Source organism: Myotis myotis, unplaced genomic scaffold (genome assembly GCF_014108235.1).
Source record: "Myotis myotis isolate mMyoMyo1 unplaced genomic scaffold, mMyoMyo1.p scaffold_m19_p_6, whole genome shotgun sequence".
Taxonomy (NCBI): domain Eukaryota; kingdom Metazoa; phylum Chordata; class Mammalia; order Chiroptera; family Vespertilionidae; genus Myotis; species Myotis myotis.
The window spans coordinates 36,227,599-36,251,886 of NW_023416368.1; the positions used below are offsets into that span (position 1 = coordinate 36,227,599).

The following is a 24,288-nucleotide window of genomic DNA, read 5'->3' on the forward strand; positions in this document are numbered from 1 at the left end:
ATTCTTAGGGTGTACAGTGAAAAGAGAAAAAAACAAATGTAGAAAAAAGTAAGCCTAATATAGCTATACTAGAGGCCCAGTGCATGGATTCATGCACCAGTGGGGTCCCTTGGCCTGGCCTGTGCCCTGCCCTCTCACAATCTGGGACCCCTCAGGGGATGTCAGACTGCTGGTTTCGGCCCAATCCCCGCAGGCCAGGCCGAGGGCCTCTAGTATGCATATAAGATCTTTGATTAATCTCTTCTCGCCCTCTCCCCTCCCACCTTCCCTCTGAGATTCAGCAGTCTGTTCCATGTCTCCATGCCTGTGCGCTGAGCATCTGCCCCCTGGTGGTCAGTATGCATCATAGCTACTGGTTGAACAGTCAGCTGGTCGCTTAGGTTTTTATATACATAGATGGGGATAGAGTGGGATGTGGGGAAAATCTTTCTGAAAGATTTCAACAAATACAGTACTATGAGCTTTATTACAAATAAAAACAATAAAAATGTTTACAAATAAAAACCACTAGAACTCTCATAAAATAAATAATGTGTAATTGGACTTCTGATAAAAGATAAAATTTACATTGTAAGCTTTGGAGAAAAAAGAGCTAATTTTTCTTACCCAAAAAGCTTGTGTGTTCTCTACAAATGTACAGAACTGTTTCTGGCTTTTTAAAAAGTCTGGAAAATATCATATTGAAACCCTGTGGAAATTTTACAGAGGAAATAAGGAGGGACAAAATTAAATCAATGTCATTAATTGCAAATTGGTACATGATATCTTATATTGACCTGTGTTCTTAGGAACACATAGAAGCAATATGCTGCCTTTAGTCAGAATGAGTTTGCAGAATGAGTTTAGAAGAATCACTAAACTCTTTAGTAAAACATACTACAGGTAAATTAAACTCATAGGCTCTCTTAAAGCTCAATGTCTCTGTATACTAAGGTGAAACAAAAATTCAAGCCATCAAAGGGCAAAACTTACTGTTACTTTCATCTTCTAAAAAAGTTTATCAACACTGTAAAGGCATTTATATAATTATTTTTAATATTTTCCAAAGAAGGTATATGTTAATTTTTTCTTATTGTTGACAGTATTACAGATGTCCCCCACTTCTCCCCTCCTTTGCCCCCCTTTACCCAGCCCTCACCGCACCCCAGCCCTTCCCCACACTGTATCCATTGTTTATGGATATATGCATATATGTTATTTGATTACTCTTTTCCCACCATGCATCTATGCCTCTGGACCTATTTTGTTCATCAGTTTATTTTTTTCATTAGACTCCACATGTAAGTTACATCACGTGATATTTATCTTTAACTGGCTTATTTCACTTAACATAATACCTAAACATAATAAAGGCTATATATGACAATCCCTTAGCCAACATTATACTCAATGGCGAAAAACTGAAAGTGTTAATCTTAAGATCAAGAACAAGACAGTAATGTCTGCTTTCACCACTCTTATTTAAAACTAGTGGCCCAGTGCATGAATTTGTGCACACTGAAAAGAAATTAATTAGAAGAAATATTTTAATATCGTTATTCACCCTTTCTTTAAATAGAAGTATCAACCAAATTCACGATCGATAATAACAGATCAAAACCCAAACATGCAATTGGCACCAGCGAGAGCTTTATATATATCTCACATGCATGAGTCAACTTAGCCTTTTGTAGATATAGAATAAACTTGCTTAATTAGACCTGCTTTCTGATTTAGCTAAACTTTTTCCAGCCCAGTGAAACACCCCAACTTCTCTTTCAGGTAACTGTCAGCAACACAGCAGTAAATATCAACACAAAGCACATTATTATTGTAAATCATGCAGGGAGAACAAAGGGTAAAATATTTAACTATAGCAGTGTTTGACTATATTCTGCACAGTGAGAAAACCTCAAGTCATTTTCAAGGTCCACCACTTCTTACTTCTTTTCAGTTGGGTCAAGTTTCTAAGCTTTCTAAATCTCCGTTTTCCAGCTGATGAAAATAAAATAGGATTCCACCAAGTCTCCTATCTACCTACTCCAGGACTTCTGTGAGAATCAAATGAGATGAAGCATGGGAAAACGCTTCACAGGCATTTGGTTACAGTGTAAAGTGTTTGCACCTGGCTATAAAGCAAGCCGTGTTCCTGGGCTGCAGAAATTGCAAGGAGGCTAGTTGCTAAGGAGAGGAAGCCAGGCATTGCAATATGACGTCATTACCTGGAGGGACACTTAGCATATTAGCCTTCTATATATATAGATGGCCTGTCACTAGGGAAAGGAAGCTGGGTGATGCTACATGACATCATTACCGGGCACCCACAGCCACCGTTTCTGGGCTGGGCTGTGGATACAGTTTGCGCCACGGGGTCTCGGGAGTGTTGGCTGCGATTTGGTGGGCTGTTGCTCCAGGGTGGTGGCAGAGCCTGTGTCCTACTTGGGGGAAGCCGAGTGTTGCTTTGTCAGCACCAGGTCTGCAGTGCCATTTCTTTGTGTGTATCACGGCAGCTCCTGCATTGAGTGTCTGCCCCCTGGTGGTCAGTGCATGTCATAGCGACCGGTTGGAAGGTGGGAAGGATACTTAGCATGTTAGCCTTTTATATAGATAAATAGTACTAGAAGTCCTAGCATAGCAATCGGACAAGAAAAAATAAAAGGCATACGAATTGCAAAAGAGAAAGTAAAACTGTCATTATTCGCAGATGATATACTATACATAGAAAACCCTCAAGACTCCACTAAAAAACTGCTAGATTTAACAAATGTAGCAGGATATAGCATCCAAAAATTGATGGCCTTTATACACCAATAATGAACACTCAGAAAGAGAAACTAAAAAACAATCTCATTGCCCTGGCTGGTGTGCTCAGTGGGTAGAGCGTTGAATGGTTGGTAATAGGGACGTATCTGTTAGGATGTTTTCATATACACGTGAGATAAAATCCAAAGCCAGCTGGATTAAATAAGGAATTGGGGGAAGATTTGATCTAGCAGCCCACTTTCCTCTGCACTACTCCTCCTGTGTTGGCTTCTTATTCAATCGACTTTTCTTTTAATATATATATTTTTATTGATTTTTTACAGAGAGGAAGAGAGAGAGATAGAGAGTTAGAAACATCGATGAGAGAGAAACATCGATCAGCTGCCTCCTGCACATCTCCCACTGGGGATGTGCCTGCAACCCAGGTACACGCCCTTGACCGGAATCGAACCTGGGACCCTTCAGTCCGCAGGCCGATGCTCTATCCACTGAGCCAAACCGGTCTCGGCAATCGACTTTTCTTTTATAGTCAAAAGATAGCTTCCAGGAATTTAGTAACTGTACATTTTCAGGCTGAAATTCACAGTAAGAAAATACGTGCCTTTATCCCAGCATTTCTAGCAAAAGCCCCAAGATCTCATTCTGATTGATCTATCTTAGATCACATGCTTGCCATGATGGCCTTAGTTTAAGACACATGTTCCATTCGTATAATCTCTTCATAACATTCATTAAAGAAAACACATTAAAGCTGATCTTAGTGATTTAAACCTTTGATATTACTAAATAACGGCATTACCAAATTAAAATTGATGGGTCAAGCACATCATACAACTTTCTCCATCTTCTTAAAGTTATTCCCCCAGATTTTAAGCATAACCCATCAAGACAAAAAAAAAAAAGTAAATCCTTCCCTGAATGTGAATCACTTTTTGAAGGATTCAGAAAGTGCTACCAGCTTACAGTGCAGTTTTATAATTCTTAGCAGAACTGAAAGCAACACCACCATAGATTTTTCAGGAAGAAAAAGGCTCTTATACCACTTTTCCAAGATTATAATAACAGAATTTAAAGAAAACAGAAGAGAATATAGATGTCTTGAGTTAGGCAAAATAAATAAATAAATAAATGTATGTTTTGTTTCAAAGAGCTTTGAAATACAAGCAACTAAATAATCCATCCTGTACCTCAAGACTCCTCTCACCATTCAGCCGTGGGCAAACTACGGCCCGCCGCGGGCCAGATCCGGCCCGTTTGAAATGAATAAAACTAAAAAAAAAAAAGACCGTACCCTTTTATGTAATGATGTTTACTTTGAATTTATATTAGTTCACACAAACACTCCATTCATGCTTTTGTTCTGGCCCTCCGGTCCAGTTTAAGAACCCATTGTGGCCCTCGAGTCAAAAAGTTTGCCCACCCCTGTAACTAGATCATCACCAAATCTCCCCCGTCCCCAAGTCTCCCACTTCCTCTCATCCTGTCTACACACACACACACACACACACTCCCAATTAGGTCCTAAGAACAAAGCAGAGATGCACACTTTAGGGAGTTTTTTTGCAAATGCACATTCCAAAGCCAAACAAACAAACTAATCCTGATCATACTTCTTATAAGCCATGTCCTTCATTCCTATAATTAGCACAGAAAATAGAAGGCAAATTATTGTTTTTACAACAGAAAAGAATGCAAAAATTTATTAGACTGAAAGCCAATACTCAAATATAGAGGACAGAAGCTGATTTTCATGGTAAAATTGAACAAATACAAAAGGCTAAATTCAAGCAACATTTTTACAGTAATCACTTGAAAATGTGTTACACACCAATCATCTTAAATCAAAAGCCAAACTTTACTCATAATCCTATAAGGAAGCAGTGTGGTTAAAGATAAGACTGTGATTTAGGAGGAAATCTCTATAATACTTCAATTCTGTGGATTGGTTTTTCAAATACTATTCAAATAATTCAATTCAGTAAATATGCATTGGTGGCTTTATTAAGAAGAACACACTAGAGTCAGACACAGTAAGGATACAAACATAGCCCTTGACTTCACAAAGTGTATAATGTGCTACAAAGGCAATATACACAAGCATAAACTACCAGAAAGTACAGGACATAATCAAGTAGAAATGTATGAGGCACAAAAAGACAGTAGGTAATCAAAACAGGGAGAAATCAAATAAATCAGGATTTCCACAGCAAGTAACAGAGCATCGAAGGGCAAAATTACTTAAACAATAAGGAAATTTGTTGTCTAACATAACAAGGAACCCACAGTTAGGGAGGTTCTATTAAATAGGTTTCAGTTCTAGTCTATGCAATTGTCTTGACTCTGTCCTCCTTTACAGAAGGGTATCACCTTCAGGCTAGTAGCCAAGATGAATACAGCAGTTACAGATGTTACAACCAGATAAAACAAGCTATAGGGAGAAGAGGGACCATCTCTTTCTCTCACTTCCTTCTCAAAAGTAAAAAAAAAAAAATCCTTCCCAGAAGTCTCTTGCAGACTTCCCTTTTATTTTAGATTGGCCAAAATTTGGTCTCATGCCCGTTCCTAAAACAATCACTTCCAAAGGCAATGAGACCTACCATAACCAAGATCAGAATGGATGCTCGTAACTATCATGACCATCACTTCATTTTCTGTTGTTGATGTTGTCTATAGTGCGCAATGGCAGTAATAAATAAGGGTAAGTTCTCCAAGCATAAAGAGTTTGTTCATACAGTATTTTGCTGCAGAACACAGTTGCTGGCCTAGTGCATCTGTTATGTGAACCATTCTTTCTAGATTTTGTAGAAATCTTCCTCGGTATTCTGAGTTAATACAGCAGAGGCAGCTACAGAAGGAGAAGGCCTAGTTTTATCTGTTACCACACTTGGGTAGAAGGCACACTTCGGTGGGGTTCCTTGTATATATGCATTGATCGTAAGTACATACAAGAAACATCTCTCTGGATTTTGTCAACCTTGGTCCCTAGTAGTGTCATCTTGGCATCAAGAAGCTTCAACTGATTGCCCATAATTGCATGTAGATCATTCATCTTCCTCCCTAATCGCTCTACTATCGAGATAGATTTGTTGTGGATGGCACGTTCCCCATCACTTGATGGGCTGTCAGGTGGTTCATTATTTCTTTTCCTCATTGTTCATGCAACACGTAGAGTCATTTCTTCTGTGGTAACTTCTTTAACTATTGGTTCTCAAAAGTCTAAGGACGGAGTCTGGTCATCAGTCTAGGATTCTTCCTCCATGATCAATACAAGATGTGCATGGTACGATAGACCTGTTGGTGGGTTAGCAGATGACAGGGATAGTTGTTGGGGACCTGGGGACCATTACATGGGACTGTTTTTTGTTTTTTTGTGGGCTCAGCCATTCTGCATCTTTAAAGATGATTCGGGGTTTTTTTAGTCATCTGCTATTTACCAAGTTGGTGACCTGCTGCATGGTCTTTTGTGTGCCTTCAATGATGCAGCTACTATATCCAGTGTAATGCCACACGAGTTAAGAATTGAGGAAATTCAGAGTTGAGAAATGAGGAATTAAAAGTAGCTCCAATAAATAAAGCAGAAGTTTCTAAGATAGAACTGTTGGTAGATTGATTGACACCAATTTTTTAAAAGAGGATGCAAAGGAATATTTATGGGAAACACTCTTGTTTCAATCCTCAGATTGATCAAGCAAGGTAAAGGGAAAATGTAGTGCTATAAGTCATCTGCAAACCATGCAGTAAAAAGACAGCAGGGGTGGAGAAATGATCGGAGAAACTAAGATGGCGGCATAGATAAACACCGGGAAATTGCCGCCTCCCACAACAATTGAAAAATACCGCAAAGGACAGAGCAGACATCATCCAGAACAACAGGAAGCCTGGCTGAGTGTAAATTCTACAACTAGAAGGAAAGAAAAGCACACTGAGAGCCAGAGGAGGTGCGGAGGTGAAGTGCAGAGGTACGGCGGCTCGTGGGTGCGCGGAAAGGGGGTGGCACCTAAGGACGCGGCTGTTTTTTTTGAATCACAAGCTCCCGAATGCTCTGAACTCCGGTTCCGGGAAGTCTCTGGGGACCTAGGACTCATGCGGGGAGAGGCTGGACTGTCGGGCAGCGGGCGAGCTTGAGTGCGGCTTTCCCTCAGAGGTGCCTGCAGCAATTATCGGGTCACTGAGACGCGCGACTCCTTAGGAGAATCAGCCATAGTTGCTTTCTCCGCCCTTTGACTCCCTGAGACCCCGCCCCACCCAGGCTGCTGCAGAGGCTTTTGCATGTGAATGTACCTAACTGCAGCCGAGCCAGGCAGACCCGGAACTTCCAAGAGAAGGCCCAAGGCCCCGCAGCGGCTTGCATTGCTTCACAGCTGAGCCTCTTCGTGGCTCCTGCTGTGTGGCCTCAGGCAGAGGCTGAATTAGCACCTCCTTAGATCCAGGAGCCACTGTACCCAGTGGTCAGAGGGGGACAATCCAGATTGCAACTCCTCAGATCCATAAGAGACACACTCAGGGAGCAGACTCAGTGAGCACCAAAGCCCCACTGAAGCAAGTCTTGCCCCAGAAGGGTGTCTTCAGCACAGAAGTTCTCCCACTTCAGACACAGCTGATTCTCACAGCCAATTGGACTGGAGGTCAATTCCTCCCAGTGATCCTACAACAACCAAGGCACCCAGAGTGCACCAAGAGTGTCCACCTCAGGTAACTGGGGAGGCTGAGCCACTGGGCCCTACAGGACACCTGGAGCGCAGGGCCACTCATATCAACACAGGGAAGCAGCCAAAATGCGGAGACAAAGAAACAGGTCACAAATGGCAGAAATGGAGGAAAGCAAACGACTGGATATAGAGTTCAAGGCCACATTTATAAGGTTTTTCAAGAATTTTATGGAAACCGCCGATAAATTTAATGAGTCCCTCAATAAGTATAGTGAGACCATAGAGGACATGAAAAAGGACCAACTAGAAATTAAGCATACACTGACTGAAATAAAGAATAATTTACAGAGATCCAACAGCAGACAAGAGGATCCCAAGAATCAAGTCAAAGATTTGAAATACAAAGAAACAAAAAATACCCAACCGAAAAAGAAAAAAGAAAAGAGATTCCAAAAATATGAAGATAGTGTAAGGAACCTCTGGGACAACTTCAAGTGTACCGACATCAGAATTATAGGGGTACCAGAAGGAAAGAGAGGGCAAGATATTGAAAACCTTTTTGAAGAAATAATAACAGAAAACTTCCCCTACCTGGTGAAAGAAATGGACTTACAAGTCCAGGAAGCGCAGAGAACCCCAAACAAAAGGAATCCAAAGAGGACCACACCAAGACACATCATAATTAAAATGCCAAGAGCAAAAGATAAAGAGAGAATCTTAAAAGCAGCAAGAGAAAGACAGTCAGTTACCTACAAGGGAGTACCCATACGACTGTCAGCTGATTTCTCAACAGAAACCATGCAGGCCAGAAGAGACTGGCAAGAAATATTCAAAGTGATGAATGCCAAGAACCTACAACCAAGATTACTTTATCCAGCAAAGCTATCATTCAGAATAGAAGGTCAGATAAAGAGCTTCACAGATAAGAAAAAGCTAAAGGAGTTCATCACCACCAAACCAGCATTATATGAAATGCTGAAAGGTATTCTTTAAGAAGAGGAAGAAGAAAAAGGAACCCTTACCATTTGCCACAGCATGGATGGAACTGGAGAGCGGATAAATACCACAGGATCTCACTCATTTGTGGAATATAATGAACAACATAAACTGATGAACAAGGACTGATCCAGAGGCGGAGAGGCATTGATTGGACTGTCAGGCCTTGGAGGGAAGGTAGGGGAGGGTAGGGGTAAGGGGGAAAGATCAACCAAAGGACTTATATGCAAGCATATAGGCCTAACCAATGGACACGGACAACGGGGGGATGAGGGCATGAGCGGGGGGGCGGGGGGGGGGGGGGTAGAGGGTAATGTGGGGACAAGGACACATATGTAATATCTTAATCAATAAAAAATATATTTAAAAAAAAAAAAAGACAGCAGGGGTGCCCTGGATGGTTTGGTACATTGGTTAGAGCAGTGGTTCTCAACCTTCTGGCCCTTTAAATACAGTTCCTCATGTTGTGACCCAACCATAAAATTTTCGTTGCTACTTCATAACTGTAATGTTGCTACTGTTATGAATCATAATGTAAATATCTGATACGCAGGATGGTCTTAGGCGACCCCTGTGAAAGAGTTGTTCGACCACCAAAGGGGTCGCGACTCACAAGTTGAGAACTGCTGGGTTAGAGCATTGGTCCGTGGACCGAGGAGGCATGGGTTCGATTCCTGGTCAAGGGCACGTGGCTTGGTTGCAGGTTCCATCCCCAGCCCCAGTCAGGGCTGGTGCAGGAGGCAACCAATCCATGTGTCTCTCTCATGTCGATGTTTCTTTCTCTCTCTCTCTCTGTCTCTCTCTCCTGCCTCCCTCCCTCCCACTCTCTCTAAAGATCAATGGAAAAAAATATCCTCGAGGATTAAAAAATATATATATATATATATATATATATGGCAGGGCTTGGCCTATTTAACCCATTTCACTAAACAGAGAAGCCTTAAATGGGACCAACACCCAACATATTATTTCAAGGAGGACAGGCCTTTGGAAGATGGCATCATTTGGACTGGTGGAAGAAATAAAAAAGAAAAACACGGAGGCAAAGGAAGAGATGAACCTAATTGAATAAGAAAGTGAAACTGTGATCATAAACACGCTGTTAGAAGCAAAGAATTCTCTTAAACTGGACTGTTGTCATTCTCATACAAAAGTTAACTTACTATTTAACAGTCAGTAAATGGTAAGAATGTAGGATGAGGAATTCTCTTTTTAAGGAGAGGATTTAAGTTATCAGCAGGGATATTCAGACTCACCACTCCTTGTCAACAGTCATCCACTTAGCTCTCTCTGGGTCGAAAACATTCCATATTATGTATAGAGATGACTGCAGACTCACTGTCAGTAGTTGCTCCTTGAAGGTTTCTTCTCACTTGGGTTGAGGTTTCACTCAAATATGCACACACTCACAACAGGACCTTATCTGCAAATGAAAGCGAACAATTAGGAGGCAAAATGTTGCAGGGATGCCCAGCCAGCGTGGCTCAGTAGTTGAGTGTGGACCTATGAACCAGGAGGTCCTGGTTAGATACCCAGTCAGGGCTCATGCTGGTCAGGGCTCATGCCGGGTGCAGAAGGCAGCCAATTGGTGGGTCTCTTCTCATCACTGATGTTTCTATCTCTCTCCTCCTCTCCCTTCCTCTCTGAAATCAATAAAAATATATATGTTTTTTAAAAATGTTGCAGAGAGCAATTCTCCCCTCCCCTACCTATGAATAACTGATTCATATGAAAATTGAAGTTAAACACCAGATTCACTAAGCAACATGTTCAAACTAAGCAACCTTTATTTCAAAGGTTGTAATGTGCTTATTACAGTTACCACCCTTTCCCATCATATAAACTGATCATAATATCCAGAGTATACCAGGTGCTTTTTTTAAAATATATTTTTATTGATTTTAGAGAGGAAGAGAGAGAAACATTGATGTGAAAGAAAAACAGTGATTGGTTGCCTCCCACACTCACCCCAACTGGACATGTGTTTTGACCTGAAATTGTACCAGCAACTTTTTGGTGCACTGGACAATGCTCGACCAGCTGAGCCACATCAACCAGGGCCAGGTGCTGCTCTTACCAAAGGTTCCCCACTGGACAGAACCCAACACACATTTGTTTAGTGGACCCACAAGGCTGGCCCTGTGTACAGTGTGAAAAAAGCTGCCTACATTTGTGTATCAAAAGACAACATAAAAATCATGATTTCTGAAGTCTCTTAAAAACAAAAAAAACAGCAGTTCGGACAATATGAGGCCCACATTTGCACATGGTAACAATATGTTGATGATTAACAGCTAATCCTTCAGATAGGACATGGTTTTGCAGAGCTCCACAGGTGTCATCTCTCTCACATACCCAGCTCAGTTATCTATGTGGCCCTGTTGAACTTGCAAACACTGATACTTATTTATAATAACTCACAGGCGATATTTATTACTATCAAAGCAAAGCATGTATTTTGCCTTGAGGATACAACCTTGAACAGCGGTTCTCAACCTGTGGGTCGCGACCCCTTTGGGGGTCGAACCACCCTTTCACAGGGGTCGTCTAAGACCATCAGAAAACACATATATAATTACATATTGTTTTTGTGATTAATCACTATGCTTTAATTATGTTCAATTTGTAACAATGAAATTGGGGGTCACCACAACATGAGGAACTGTATTAAAGGGTCACGGCATTAGGAAGGTTGAGAAACACTGACCTAGAACAAGGATAACCACATTGGCTTTGGTGTCAGAGGACCCTAGGTTTGAGCTCTATTTCTACATACAATTAGCTGTGTGACCTCAGGCCAGTTTTTAATCTCTCGAAAATATATTTCTTCATTTACAAGCCTCCAAATAAACATATAACCACTTAACACAATCAAGAAACAGGCCTAAAATCTAGTATGTCCAAGCTGAATTGATAATCCCAACTATTTAAATAACGGTAGCTTGAAATTTCAAGGTTCCATATTATGAGGAATATTAGTATTTCATTAAAAGAAAAATGAAGACAAAATGGTGGGGATGCTTCACATCACTCCTGGCAAGGCTGTTGCCTTCTTGATCAATAAACCTCACTCCAAATTCAGATGTTTCAAAAGTCAGGCACAAAAACTTTGGACTGGTAATAGAAACCCAAACAAACTCACTAATAAGAGCAATGAAAACATGTCCACACAAAGAAAATTGGCTAGAGGCAGTACATGATAGCAATTAGGAAAAGAGGCTCAGGAGCCAAGCTGTCAAAGTTTAAATTCTGGTTCTGCCACTTACTAAATGTGTTGACTGTAGTCATTACTCACAATGCCTCACTTTCCTAAACTGTAAAATGGAAATAATTCATAAGGCTATTGTAAGGTTTAAAATAGGTTAATACATGTAAAAGGCCTACAACATGGTCTGGCACAAAACAAGCCTGTAGAAGTATGGCTATGGCACCCTGGATGGTGTGGTTCAGTGGTTGGAGCATCAGCCCGCTCACCAAGGAGTCTTAGGTTCCATTACTTGTCAAGGGCACATAAATGTGTTGCAGTTTTGGTCCCTGCCCCAGTGCGGCATATGCAGGAGGGTCAATCAATCTATGTGCCCTTCTCATATCAATGTTTCTCTCTCTCCCTACCCACCGTCCACTCTCTCTAAAAATTAATGGGGGAAAAATATCCTCAGGTGAGGATTAACAAAACAAATAAAAGTAGTATGGCTGTCTAAAGGGGAATTGGGTTTAAGATATGATGCAACATTATAATAATTTTCTTAATATTCAGAGAACATTTTTAAATACATACGCACACCCACAGCAACCGCAGTACAATGTAGTGTTTAATAGTTGGATTTTGTTTATAGTCAATTTTAGGCTATTTCATTCTTTCTGATTCTGAGTGCCATGGAGAATTGCAGGCAAGACATTTTACCTTCCTGAGATTTGGATTCTTTCAACAAAGATAAATGAAGACAATGCTACTTATCTCACAGGATTATTGTGAGAATGTAATAAGATGTATGAAGTGTTTACTTAGTACAATGCTTGGCACATGGTAACTAAAAACTAATACTATATTATTACACTACTAGTGAAACAAGTACATTATAACTAGAGTGACCATTGGTCCTTATTTGCCTGTGATAGTCCCAGTTTATGCAGGTTTTCACAATGTAATTACTAATCACAGCCATCTCCCTTTCTATGTCAATATGTCCCAGTTTAGATGATAAATTATATGGTCACCCTAATTTATAACTGAAATACTTTTAAGATTTTCCCTTTAGTTAGCTCTTCATCCTCTTAAATGGTCTCTTATTCCCATTTTAGTGACTTACCTCTTTGCTCTCCCAACTCACCATCCCCATTTTACACACACACACACACACACACACACGCACGCACACACCTCTCCTTATCTCCTTATCTAAGTGCTTAGTGACCTGGATGCTTCAATTTCAAGTTCCTCTGTGGTCCCATACTCCTCAGCAATGTCAGGTTTCCCAAATATATTCTTTCTCAAATTCCTATCTGTGCCACTAATCCAGTGATGGTGAACCTATGACACGCGTGTCAGAGGTGACACGTGAACTCATTTGTTTGGTTGATTTTTCTTTGTTAAATGGCATTTAAATATATAAAATAAATATCAAAAATATAAGTCTTAGTTTTACTATGGTTGCAAATATCAAAAAATTTCTATATGTGACACGGCACCAGAGTTAAGTTAGGGTTTTTCAAAATGCTGACACGCCGAGCTCAAAAGGTTCACCATCACTGCTCTAATCTATATTCCAGAATAAAACCTAGTGACCTAAAAATACCAGCACCACCACCAACAATAGATTAAAAATTTAGTTCTTTTTAGGGATATCTATATTTTAACAGGTAACCCCTAGAAAGACAATGCCTTAACTCAAAGTAGAGAGTCCCTAATAACATGATTGTCAAACACAGTGACAGCTGATTAGGAAAGATCACTCCTCAAATCAAACAATTTAGGTTAGTTTCTACTAAACGAATATATCAGAACAGCCTTGACTCCTTCCTTTTTATTGGTTCCCAATAATCCAAGTCAAAACAAAACACAGATTTTTATCTCTTTAGCTTGCTGAACCCCTAGTACCTAAGTGCCTGACACATAGCTAATGCTCAGTACTTATTGAATGGAATGTTTTTATTTAATCCTACAAAAGAAAACATGTGATGACTAAGAGATACAACATATCTTCCCTTTGAGGCAAAATAAATCACAGTTCCCAAACTGACCAGTAATCTGTCCTCTTTGTCTTGTATTAATGTTCTATATTGTATCAAATAAGACTGTTGCATTTTGTTATTTTTAAAATATATTTTTATTAATTTCAGAGAGGAGCCCTGACCAGGAATCGAACTGTGACCTCCCGGCTCATATGTCAATGCTCAATCACTGAGCCACTTTGGTCAGGCAAGATTGTTCCACTTTAGTTTGGTTCAGATTTGATATAGTCTGTGATATACCCAGTAGTAGCTAATTTAATCCAGCCTATATGAAAAAGATAATGTTTCATGGTCTTTGGAATATTAATCCAAATAGTGGGTACTTAATTGAGTCTCTGAACCCTTGTATGTAGTGGCCCTCTTGAACTGACAATATCATTAACATGCAATTTCTTCTTCCAGCTGTGCATTTTCATTCAACACAAAAGTGATTCAGTGTGGTATTATTTCTGGTTAAAAAAAAAATCATGGAAAAAATATCCTCAAATGAGGATTAAAAAAACACACCACAACACCAGGGCACCAAATTGATAACTAGGAGAGATGAGGAACTCTCCTGGGAGCAAAGCAAGAAATACTAAATAAATTTCTGGCAAGACTCCTTGCATAATCAGTCAATCAATTAATCTATCTTAGATTTAAAATTTGTAAGTGAAATTGTGCAGTGGGTTGTGCAGTACAGTTGTTGCCGTGTTTATTAGAATTAAAAAAGTCAGACCATTTCTGACAAGAAAACATACCCAGTTAGGCTAGCGTGACAATGAGGACTAAAATGTTTTATAGCAATATTTTCCATTAAGGTGAATAAGTAGAACACACAGCGTCAAGAGTTTTGGCAATATATTCTTTAAAAGTATACACAACAGCCCTAGCCGGCTTGGCTCAGTGGATAGAGCATCAGCCTACGGACTGAAGGGTCCCAGGTTTGATTCTGGCCAAGGGCACATGCCTGCGTTACGGGCTCAATCCCCAGTAGGGGGTGTGCAGGAGGCAGCCAATCAATAATTCTCTCTCATCATTGATGTTTCTATCTCTCTCTCCTTCTCCCTTCCACTCTGAAATCAATAAAGAAATATATATATTTTAAAAAATGTATACACAACATATAATACTCCAGAAATTACATTTTATGCAACTTTTTAAAACTAAGATGAAAAATTTTAGGTGTCAGTTCTAAAATACCTAAGGAAGTACAAAGTTCCTCAAAAATATTTTAGATGCACAAAGATGTTTAAAGATTACATTAACTTGCTGACACAAAATAGCAGTGCTCTAGAACTAATTAGAATAGCAACAAAGTATCATCAACTCTTTAAAAAGAATCAATTTGGAGTAGCTGGAGGAAAAAAATAGAGACCAACCTTTCAATTTCAGTGCAAAAAAAAATGCTTGTATCAACACCTAATTCCTTGCTCCAAGTAGTCAACAGGAATCTCTAAAGCAGAGTTAAATTTCCAGGATAACCTAACACTGTCTTGCAAACAGCAGTTGCCAACTGAACCTAGAGATCCCCAACTTACTCTCAAAAACTTTCTAGTGAAGAATCCAAGTTACAGTATTTGAAAGCTTTTTAGCATAAGGCTGTTTTTTGTTTTTTTAATACTCACTTGAGGATATATTTTCATTGATTTTTAGAGAGAGGAGGGGAAGGGGAAGAGAGAAAGAGAAATATCGTTTGGCTGACTCCCATACACAACCTGAATGGGGATCAAACCTGTAACCTGACTGGGAATTGAACCTGCAATCTTTTGGTGTAGGGGAGGACACTCCAGCCAGCTGAGCCACCCAGCCAGGGCAGCATAAGGCTTTTTGATAAGATGCTTACCATACTGAAGCTACGCAACAGTCTGACATGAAATATGGGAGGTGTAAATATTTTCTGATAGAAAAGCACACTAACTTGTAGTAGTCTCAAAATTTTATGAGGAAATAAAATTTTTAGAAAACTTAATATCAAAAAAGCATACATCTTTTCATTCTACATTGTAAGGAGAAAGCTATAATTACTAGCTCATACATTCTTTTTAAAGATTACTTCAGTTTCTCCTATGTTGACAAAATAACAAACTGAGGTAGCATATTTGAATTAAATAAGAATAATTTAATTAATTAAATTATTAATTAATTCAATTCTATAAAAACCCAGCAATTAGGGGAAATAGTAAGGTGATTTTACAATTATAGTGAAACCTCTTTTCTCGAACTAAATTCGCTCTGGAAGGCTGTTGGAAAACCAAATCTTTTTTTCCATTAGAAATGTTAATTGATGATTTCCTGTTTTAATATTTTTATATATAGTACATATCTACTATACTATCTAATCTATAAACACTAGGACATGAAATGTAGATGAAAATGTAACAAAAAGGAAAGGAAATATAATGAAGTGAAAATTTAACAATAATTATAAGCAGCAACAAAAGCAAAAAGAAAACACAACTCCACAAAAATATTCACAGCACAATATCCTGAGATTTTAACAGTGGTAAACTGACTCATATTCATGCATCCTCTCCTTTGTCATTTGAGAGATGTGTGACAGGTAGCAGCAGCATGAAAGGGATGTAGGGTTAAGAAGCATATTGTTTGAGATGAGAGAGGTTTGAGAAACAAGGTTCCACTGTACATCCTTTGGCAGTATTTCACCTATTCAACCCAAAGCGAAACACTCTGTTAAAGAAGTTTCTACAAACATTAGTTTGTATTTAGTTCCAATTGAAACTATTAGAACTGACATGCTGCTTTATGAAAATAACAGAAGAGTAACAGAATATAACAGAATTGTAAAACAGTAGAAAATATTAGAACTGGCATGCTGCTTTGTGATAATGACAGAAAAGTAATTGCTCACATTAAAAGAAAATAAAAATTTCTGAACAAATCAAATCTAACTTGGGTTTTAATCTTACCACCTTCAAAATATACTGCATATAAAGCTAATAAACAGAAGGCTTCTGGTGAATGTTAGAGATGTTAGATTAGTCAAGAGGCATTTGGCATTCATTCTTTCCCACCACTCCCTATACATGCCTTCCTGTACTTCAGGGGCAGGAAAGCTAAAACAAAACAAAAATTTTTTAAGAAACTACATTTCCCCGATTTTTCCTTATAGTTAACATTTGAAATGTAAAGCAGGTTCTGCCAGTAAAAAGGCCTCCTGAGATCTGGAAAGCACAAGCTGGAAGCTCCCTCAGCCCAGTCTATGCCCTCTCGCAATCCGGGACCCCTCGGGTAGGGTCCCTAGGCCTGACCAGCAATCAGGGCCTATCGGGGCTTTCCTCCCCCGCCCCCCCTCCCCGGCTGCCGGCATCTGGCCCTGCCCCCACTGCTGCCACTGCTTGCCATCTGTGCAGCACTGCCCCTCTCCCCCACCACCAGTTGCCTCCTCTGCAGGCGATAGGTGTGGGGTGTGATCACTTGGTTGGCCTGGGCCTCCCTCTGTGGGGCAATCGCTGGCCGGCCCCACACACCCGCCACAGTGTCGCTGGCCGGTGGTCTGGGCGATTGATCATGGGGTCCCCAGATAGATTGCCATGCAGAGGAAGCCGCCAGCCGGGTAGCCTGGGCCTCCCTCTTTGGGGCATCGATCGTGGAGCCCTCCCCATCGATTGCCCTGCAGAGGATAGCCTGGGCCTCCCTCTGCAAGGCGATTGTGGGGCAATGGCGCACCCCCCCCCCCCCCCGCCCCGACCAATCACATCGCACCCGCCTTGGCTGGCCTGACGCCAGTGCATATCATAGCGGTCATCCAGATGGCCATTCTGCTGTTTGGCTGTTCAGTCGATTTGCATGTTATGTCTTTATTATTATAGATTATTAGATCAACATAAACTAGTACTATTCCTAACACTGAATTACCTTGCTCTTTTTGGCTTAATAAATTTATGTCAGTAATATACAAAACTATGGCTATGGTCATTTAAAAAATTATTTTTAACTCTGATTATAAAAGAAATGCTTGTGAAAAGTATGGAAAAACTTTAAAATGTTTTTAAAATTCGATACTCACCATCCCCCATTACTCCATACACTGAATAACGACTGTGTACATACTACTTTGTACCCTACTTTAACACTCCAACAATCTTTTCCCTGGAAACATTCCATAACAAATTACTAATGGGTGGTACATAATGAAGCACCTAATTTAACCATTACTCTTCACTAAAAAATTAAGTAATTTTCTATTGTTCTTTAATACAAACAATCCTCACTGAATGTTTTTTGGGTAGAAAACTTTTCAAGAACAAAACATGGTGTATTCACACAAATATTTAGTTATAAAAAGGCATAAGAGTACTAATACGTACCATGACCCTGAAAAACATGCTAAGTGAAAAAGGCTAGTTATATAAGGCCACTTATTTCCTGTACTGCTGATGGCAATGTAAAATGGTATAGGAGCCACTATGAAAGGCAGTATAGCAGTTCTACTGATAGGTATACTAGAGGCCCAGTGCACGAAATTTGTGCACTGGGGGGGCGGGGGGGGAATAGGGGTTTGGTCCCTCAGCCCAGCCTGCACCCTCTCCAGTCTGGGACATCTCTCTCACAATCCAGGACTGCTGGCTCCCAACTACTTGCCTGCCTTCCTGCCTGATTGCCCCTAACTGCTCCTGCCTGCCAGCCTGATCACCCCCTAACCACACCCCTGCCGGCCTGATCGACGCCTGACTGCTCCCCTGCCAGCCTGGTCACCCCCAACTGCCCTACCCTGATGGCCTGGTTGACCCTAACTGACCTTCCCTGCTGGCCATCTTGTGGCTGTGGGTGTCGCCATCTTTGAGGGCGTGACAGTCAATTAGCATATCCCCTCCTTATTGGCTGTGGGTGCCGCCATCTTTGAGGGCGTGGCAGTCAATTAGCATATTCCCTCCTTATTGGCTGTGGGCACCGCCATCTTTGCAACTTGCTGCTCAGTCATTTGGTCGTCCCTCACTAACCTCCCCTTGCCAGCCTGGTCACCCCCTGCAGCCTGTTTGGTCATCCGTTTGGTTGTGATGGTTGCTTAGGCTGATAGACAGACAGATAGATAGATAGATAGATAGACAGATAGATAGATAGATAATATCAATTAACTGATGAATGGGCAAAAATGTGGTATATTCATACAACTGAATAACATTCAGCCACAACAGAGAATGAAGTGCTAATACATGCTACAGCAAAGATGAACCTAGAAACATTATGCTAAGTGAAAAATGCCACTCACAAAAGGCCACATATTATATGACCCCATTTATATAAAATGTCCAAAAGAGGTAAACTCAGACAGAAAATAGACTAGTGGTTGCAAGAGGCTAGGGGTGGAGGATGTGGAATGACTGCAAATTTATTTTGGGGATGATGAAATATTCTAAAATTAGATAATGGCAATTGTTGCACAACTGACTTATATACAGTAGAACCTGTTTTCGAACTTAATTTGTCCAGAAGGCTGTTCGAGAAGCAAGCTGTTTGAAAACCAAGTCATTTCCCCCCATTAGAAACAATGCAAATTTAATTCATTCCAGACCCCCAAATGATTCCATTTTAACCTTTCTTATATGCACTACATGTCTAATGTACTGTTTAATAAACAAACAGTTCTTTTCTTAAATTTATCGAACTACCCCCTAATAGCCTTAAACCACTTTCAGCACTAGTTCCAGGGGTGTCTTTCAGGAAGTCAGTATGCAGCATTTTCCGCTTTTCCACATATCCTGAGATAAACTGACTAGCATCCTCTCCTTTGTTTGTGGCCTGGGAGACGTTCAAGAAGCAAGGTTCCATTGTACTTTAAAAAGGTGAATTATGCTATGTGAATTCCAATTTTGACACCAATTCCAATGTGTGGGACACACCAAGCCATTCTCTGACACCTGCTGGGTGTCCTACAATTCATCTCAATTCTATCCACTTAAAGATCCCACAGGTTAAGGGCTCAGTCCTACAAGTCTACCTCACTTTCCCCTTCAGAAGTCAATCATAAATGCAGGGTGTCACCTGTGCTTCTTGAGTTCCCATTAGCCCCTCTTCTCAGATTGCATTACTTTGCTAGAGCAGGTAAGAAAACTCTAAAGAAACATTTTACTTACCAGATTACCAGTTTATTACAAAATGATATAACTCAGGGACAGCTAAATAGAAGAAATGCATAGGACAAGAAATGGGGAAAGAGACATGGAGCTTCCATACTTTCCCAGCATTTCCATGAATTCACCACCCCGTAAGCTCTCCAACCCTGTCCTTTTGGGTTTTTGCAGAGGCTTAATTGCAAAGACATGGTTGATTAAAGCAGCGGTTGCCAACCAGTGGTCCGTGAGGTCCGAAAGGTTGGCGACCGCTAGATTAAAGCACTGATCACTGGCAAGTCAATTCCAGCCCTTCTCCCCTTTAAAGGTCAGAGGGGTGAGAATCAAAGTAGCAATCCTCTTTAATCTAAACAGGTTGGTTCCAGGGCAACCAACCTCCATCCACAGGTGCTTCCCAAATATTGCCTCATTAACTTAACAAAAACATAAAATTTAAAAATACTCTCTCATCACTCAGGAAATTCCAATGGTTTTAAGGACCACTGTGCCAGAAACAGGGATGAAGACCAAATAGTATTTCTTATTATAAGTCACAATATCACATGAATTACCTCAATAAAGCTGTCATTACAAAAGAAAATAACCTCCTCCCTCAAAAAAAGCGGGAAGGAAATTCATTATTTCCTCAGGGTACAGGTATTCTTCTCAAGGCAAAAACACTACTCACTACTCTTCAAACTGTTTTTCAAAAGGGTTCTACAGATTTATACTCCCTCCAGCAATTTATTTAGTACCATGGTACTCAGGTGAATTAGCACCATTTATTAAATCTTAAATCTGATAAGAGAAACTTATTATTATTAAATTGAACACTCCCCCCCCCCCATATTTCAGTCATATTTTTCTTTTGCAAAGCCTTTAAAACAGACATCTTTATACATACAATTGTTATACTTCATACAAGTGCTCAATTTCTTAGGAAACACAGAAATTATTTGCTACCATTCTGGTCAGCAATAATTAACTTATCCTAACTCAGTTCTACTTCAGCTTTTAAACTTTCCTTGAAGTGAAATAATTTATTAAACAGTCACAGGAACCACTCTCCTCAGACAAGCAGAGTGAAGGACACTATAAATATGAGTACAACTGGGTTACATACATTTCCAGTTTCCCAACTGCAAATCACTTTCAAGTGAAATGTCCACGTGAGTCCTGAGAGACTTTAAGACAACACGGAGTAGAAAGAAAATGAGACATTTATTAACACTTTCTACAAACCAAGTGGTTAGTATGCACCTCACTTATTCCTAACAAGCCTGCTACCCTCACTTAATGGAAAAAGAAAAAAAAAATCACCAAGAATAAGAGCTTGCCATGCAGCAAATATGTGGCCAACTGAGGTGTGCCTGATTCCAAAGTCCATATTCTTTCTGCCCCTTCCCAAGCTCACTGACTCTAAAAAAATCAAAATACTCTGAATACTAGTTCTTCCACTTACTGTGTAACTAACTAGTTTCTAAGTTACTTTAGTGTGTATGTACCATTTACAAAAACAAGACCATTACTCACAAAGTAAATAAAAATGGGAAGCTAAATATTCACTGCGAAATAAAATTTTTTAAATAGCAATTTTTAAAACAGCAAAATGTATAAAATAATTCTAAATACTTTTCTTGAATTTATATCAAAATTCACTTTACCTTCCAACAAGCAGAGGCATGTGCATATCCTTTTACAAACACATGAGAAATCACTAGGTGAGAAACATTTTTTTAGGGACTGTCAGTCTCCATTTTAGACAACAACAGCATCATTTCTCAGGCCACATCAACTACACTAGTGGCCTGGTGCACAAATTAGTGCACATTGAAAGGAAATTAATTAGCAGAAATATTTTAATATCTCTAGTCACCCTTTCTTTATAATAGAAGTGTCAACCAAATTCACAATCGACAATGACAGATCAAAACACATGCAACTGGAGCCAACGAGAGCATTATATGTATCGCACATGCGCAAGTCAACTTAGCCTTTTATAGATATAGAATAAATTTGCTTAATTAGACCTGCTTTCTGATTTAGCTAAACTTTTTCCAGCCCAGTAAAGCACCCCAACTTCTCTTTCAGGTAATTGTCAGCAACACAGCAGTAAATATCAACACGAAGCACATTGTTATTGTAGATCACGCAGGGAGAACGAAGGGTGAAATATTTAACTGTAACAGTGTTTAACTATATTTTGCACAGTGAGAAAAACCTCAAGTCATTTTCAAGATCTGCCATTTCTTACTTCTTTTCAGTCGGGTCAAGTTTCTAAGCTTCCTAAATCTCCATTTTCCAGCTAACGAAAATAAAATAGGATTCCACCAAGTCTCCTACCTACCTACTCCAGGACTTCTGAGAGGATCAAATGAGATGAGGCACGGGAAAACGCTTCACAAAGCAAGCCGTGTTCCTGGACTGAAGAAACTGCTAGGAGGCTAGTCGCCAGGGAGAGGAAGCCAGGCGTTGTTACGTGACATCATTACCCGGACGGACATTTAGCATATTAGCCTTTTATATATATAAGAAGATTGCTTTTTATTCTTCTTTACCACATAAGAAATGTCTTCAGCTATATATACAGCTGGGAAGTAGCAATGAGGGGTAAGAGAAATGGCTACTTTAGCTACTTAAGAGATGAAGACTTGAGAGGCTTGTAAGCAAACAGTCATACAACACAGCAAAACACAAGGTCAAGAACAATAAAAACAAAGCAAGAAATCAGCAGTCTATTCTACTCCAGGTATTGGATACCACTGTGGTAAAAGAAGTTATTTAAATTACACAACCCTTGCCCTTGCCCAGTGGTCAGCAAACTGCGGCTCAGCAAACCACAGCTCGCGAGCCTCATGCAGCTCTTTGGCCCCTTGAGTGTGGCTCTTCCACAAAATACTGGCTCTTCCACAAAATACAGACTTCTGCACATGGGCCACGAAGTTTCAATCGCACTGTGCGTGTACGCCCGCACGTGGTATTTTGTGGAAGAGCCACACTCAAGGGGCCAAAGAGCCACATGTGGCTTGAGAGCCGCGGTTTGCTGACCATGGCCCTAGCCAGATTGGCTCAGTGGATAGAGCATCAGCCCACGAACTAAAAGATCCCAGGTTCAATTCAAGTCAAGTGCAGGTACCTTAGTTGCAGGTTAGATCCCTTGCCCAGGTTGGGGCACCAAAGGCAATCTCTCACAGCAATGGTTCTCTCTCTCGGTCTCTCCCATTCCCTTCCACTCTCTCTAAGAATCAATGGGAAAATATCCTCAGGTGAGGATTAACAAAAAATAAAATTAAATAAACTAACTCATTAATTACACAACCCTTAAAGGACCCTTGATTAAGCTTTAAAAACTGCTACTTTAATACCCAAACAACTACTTGACAAGATTGGGACTGATTTCCAAAAAATGCCTATATATATATTTGTAATTCTTCCCCGAGAATTTTCACATTCATGAAACAAATATCAACTCTAACATTAATACAAGAATTCTTATGCTAAAATTTTCTTTTTCTAAGAACCACCCTCACTCCTCATTCTGACATATAAAAACGGTAGCAGTATCTAATAAAAGTGTCATAATTTGAGATGAAGGCCTTCAATAAAACACACTTTTCTTTTAAAATTATTTTAATATTAAGGCCTCAGTAGGACCTGGGGCAGACCAAAAAAATGCAAACTTATCTACAGCCCCATATTTTAGCCTGGAGCTATTATTAAGATTATTCTACTGTACATAGAACCATGCACTGTTTCCCTTAGCTGGTATACTACAATCAGGCTATTGTGCAATGGTAAGAAGGCTCTTAAGAAAAAATTACTGCTGAAGCAATTCTTGTGTCGAGGTGACTTACCACATTCTACTCTCCATAAACACCACTGTTTTTAATCACAACTTTACTTACAGCTTTACCCTCAATCAAAAAATATTTTCACTTTTCAATAAGATCCTTTCAAACTGAAGTGATAAAAAGTAATGCCCTTATGATCACGATATTTGCTAAAGGAGAAATTAATAGAGCAGTATGTGTATTAAGATCTTACTTTTGTGAAAAAAACATTTATTCATTGATTTGTCTGGAAGGACATTCATCAAAACATTACCAGTGGTTATCTTAGTGTGGTGGGATTATGGATTCTTTTTCTTTGGCATATATGTATTATCTGATTTTCTGCATTAAACACAAGCTAAGAGACAGAACAATCTGAGTTATCCACTTACTCAGAGTTAACAAATGCAAATGTTGCTCAAAAAATGTTAGTAAAATCGCCTGAGCCAACAAAGTTCAATTTTTAAACAATGTGCTCAGATAAAGTTGAGAAACAAGACAAAATCATTTTACTCGCCGAAACCGGTTTGGCTCAGTGGATAGAGCGTCGGCCTGCGGACTGAAAGGTCCCAGGTTCGATTCCGGTCAAGGGCATGCGCCTTGGTTACGGGCACATCCCCAGTAGGAGATGTGCAGGAGGCAGCTGATCGATGTTTCTCTCTCATCGATGTTTCTAACTCTCTATCTCTCTCCCTTCCTCTCTGTAAAAAAATCAATAAAATATATTTAAAAAAAAATCATTTTACTTAGAGACACCGACTAATAGAAGATATCACAGAGTAGCAG

The 24,288-nt window shown here is 39.9% G+C and overlaps 1 protein-coding gene across 4 annotated transcripts in view; it reads right to left on the reverse strand.

Annotated features, from left to right (window-relative positions):
- CDC42SE2 (CDC42 small effector 2) overlaps window positions 1-24,288 on the reverse strand; it is an 89,501-nt gene that overhangs the window by 42,447 nt on the left and 22,766 nt on the right. For 2 of the 4 annotated variants that reach the window (XM_036312217.1, XM_036312216.1), the window contains exon 2: window positions 9,727-9,810. The exons of 1 other annotated variant lie outside the window; for it this stretch is intronic. The gene's annotated coding sequence lies outside the window, so the exon portion shown is untranslated. Of the gene's footprint in view, window positions 1-9,643; window positions 9,811-24,288 lie in introns of all 4 variants that reach the window. One more of the 4 variants, XM_036312215.1, reaches the window with a different exon arrangement.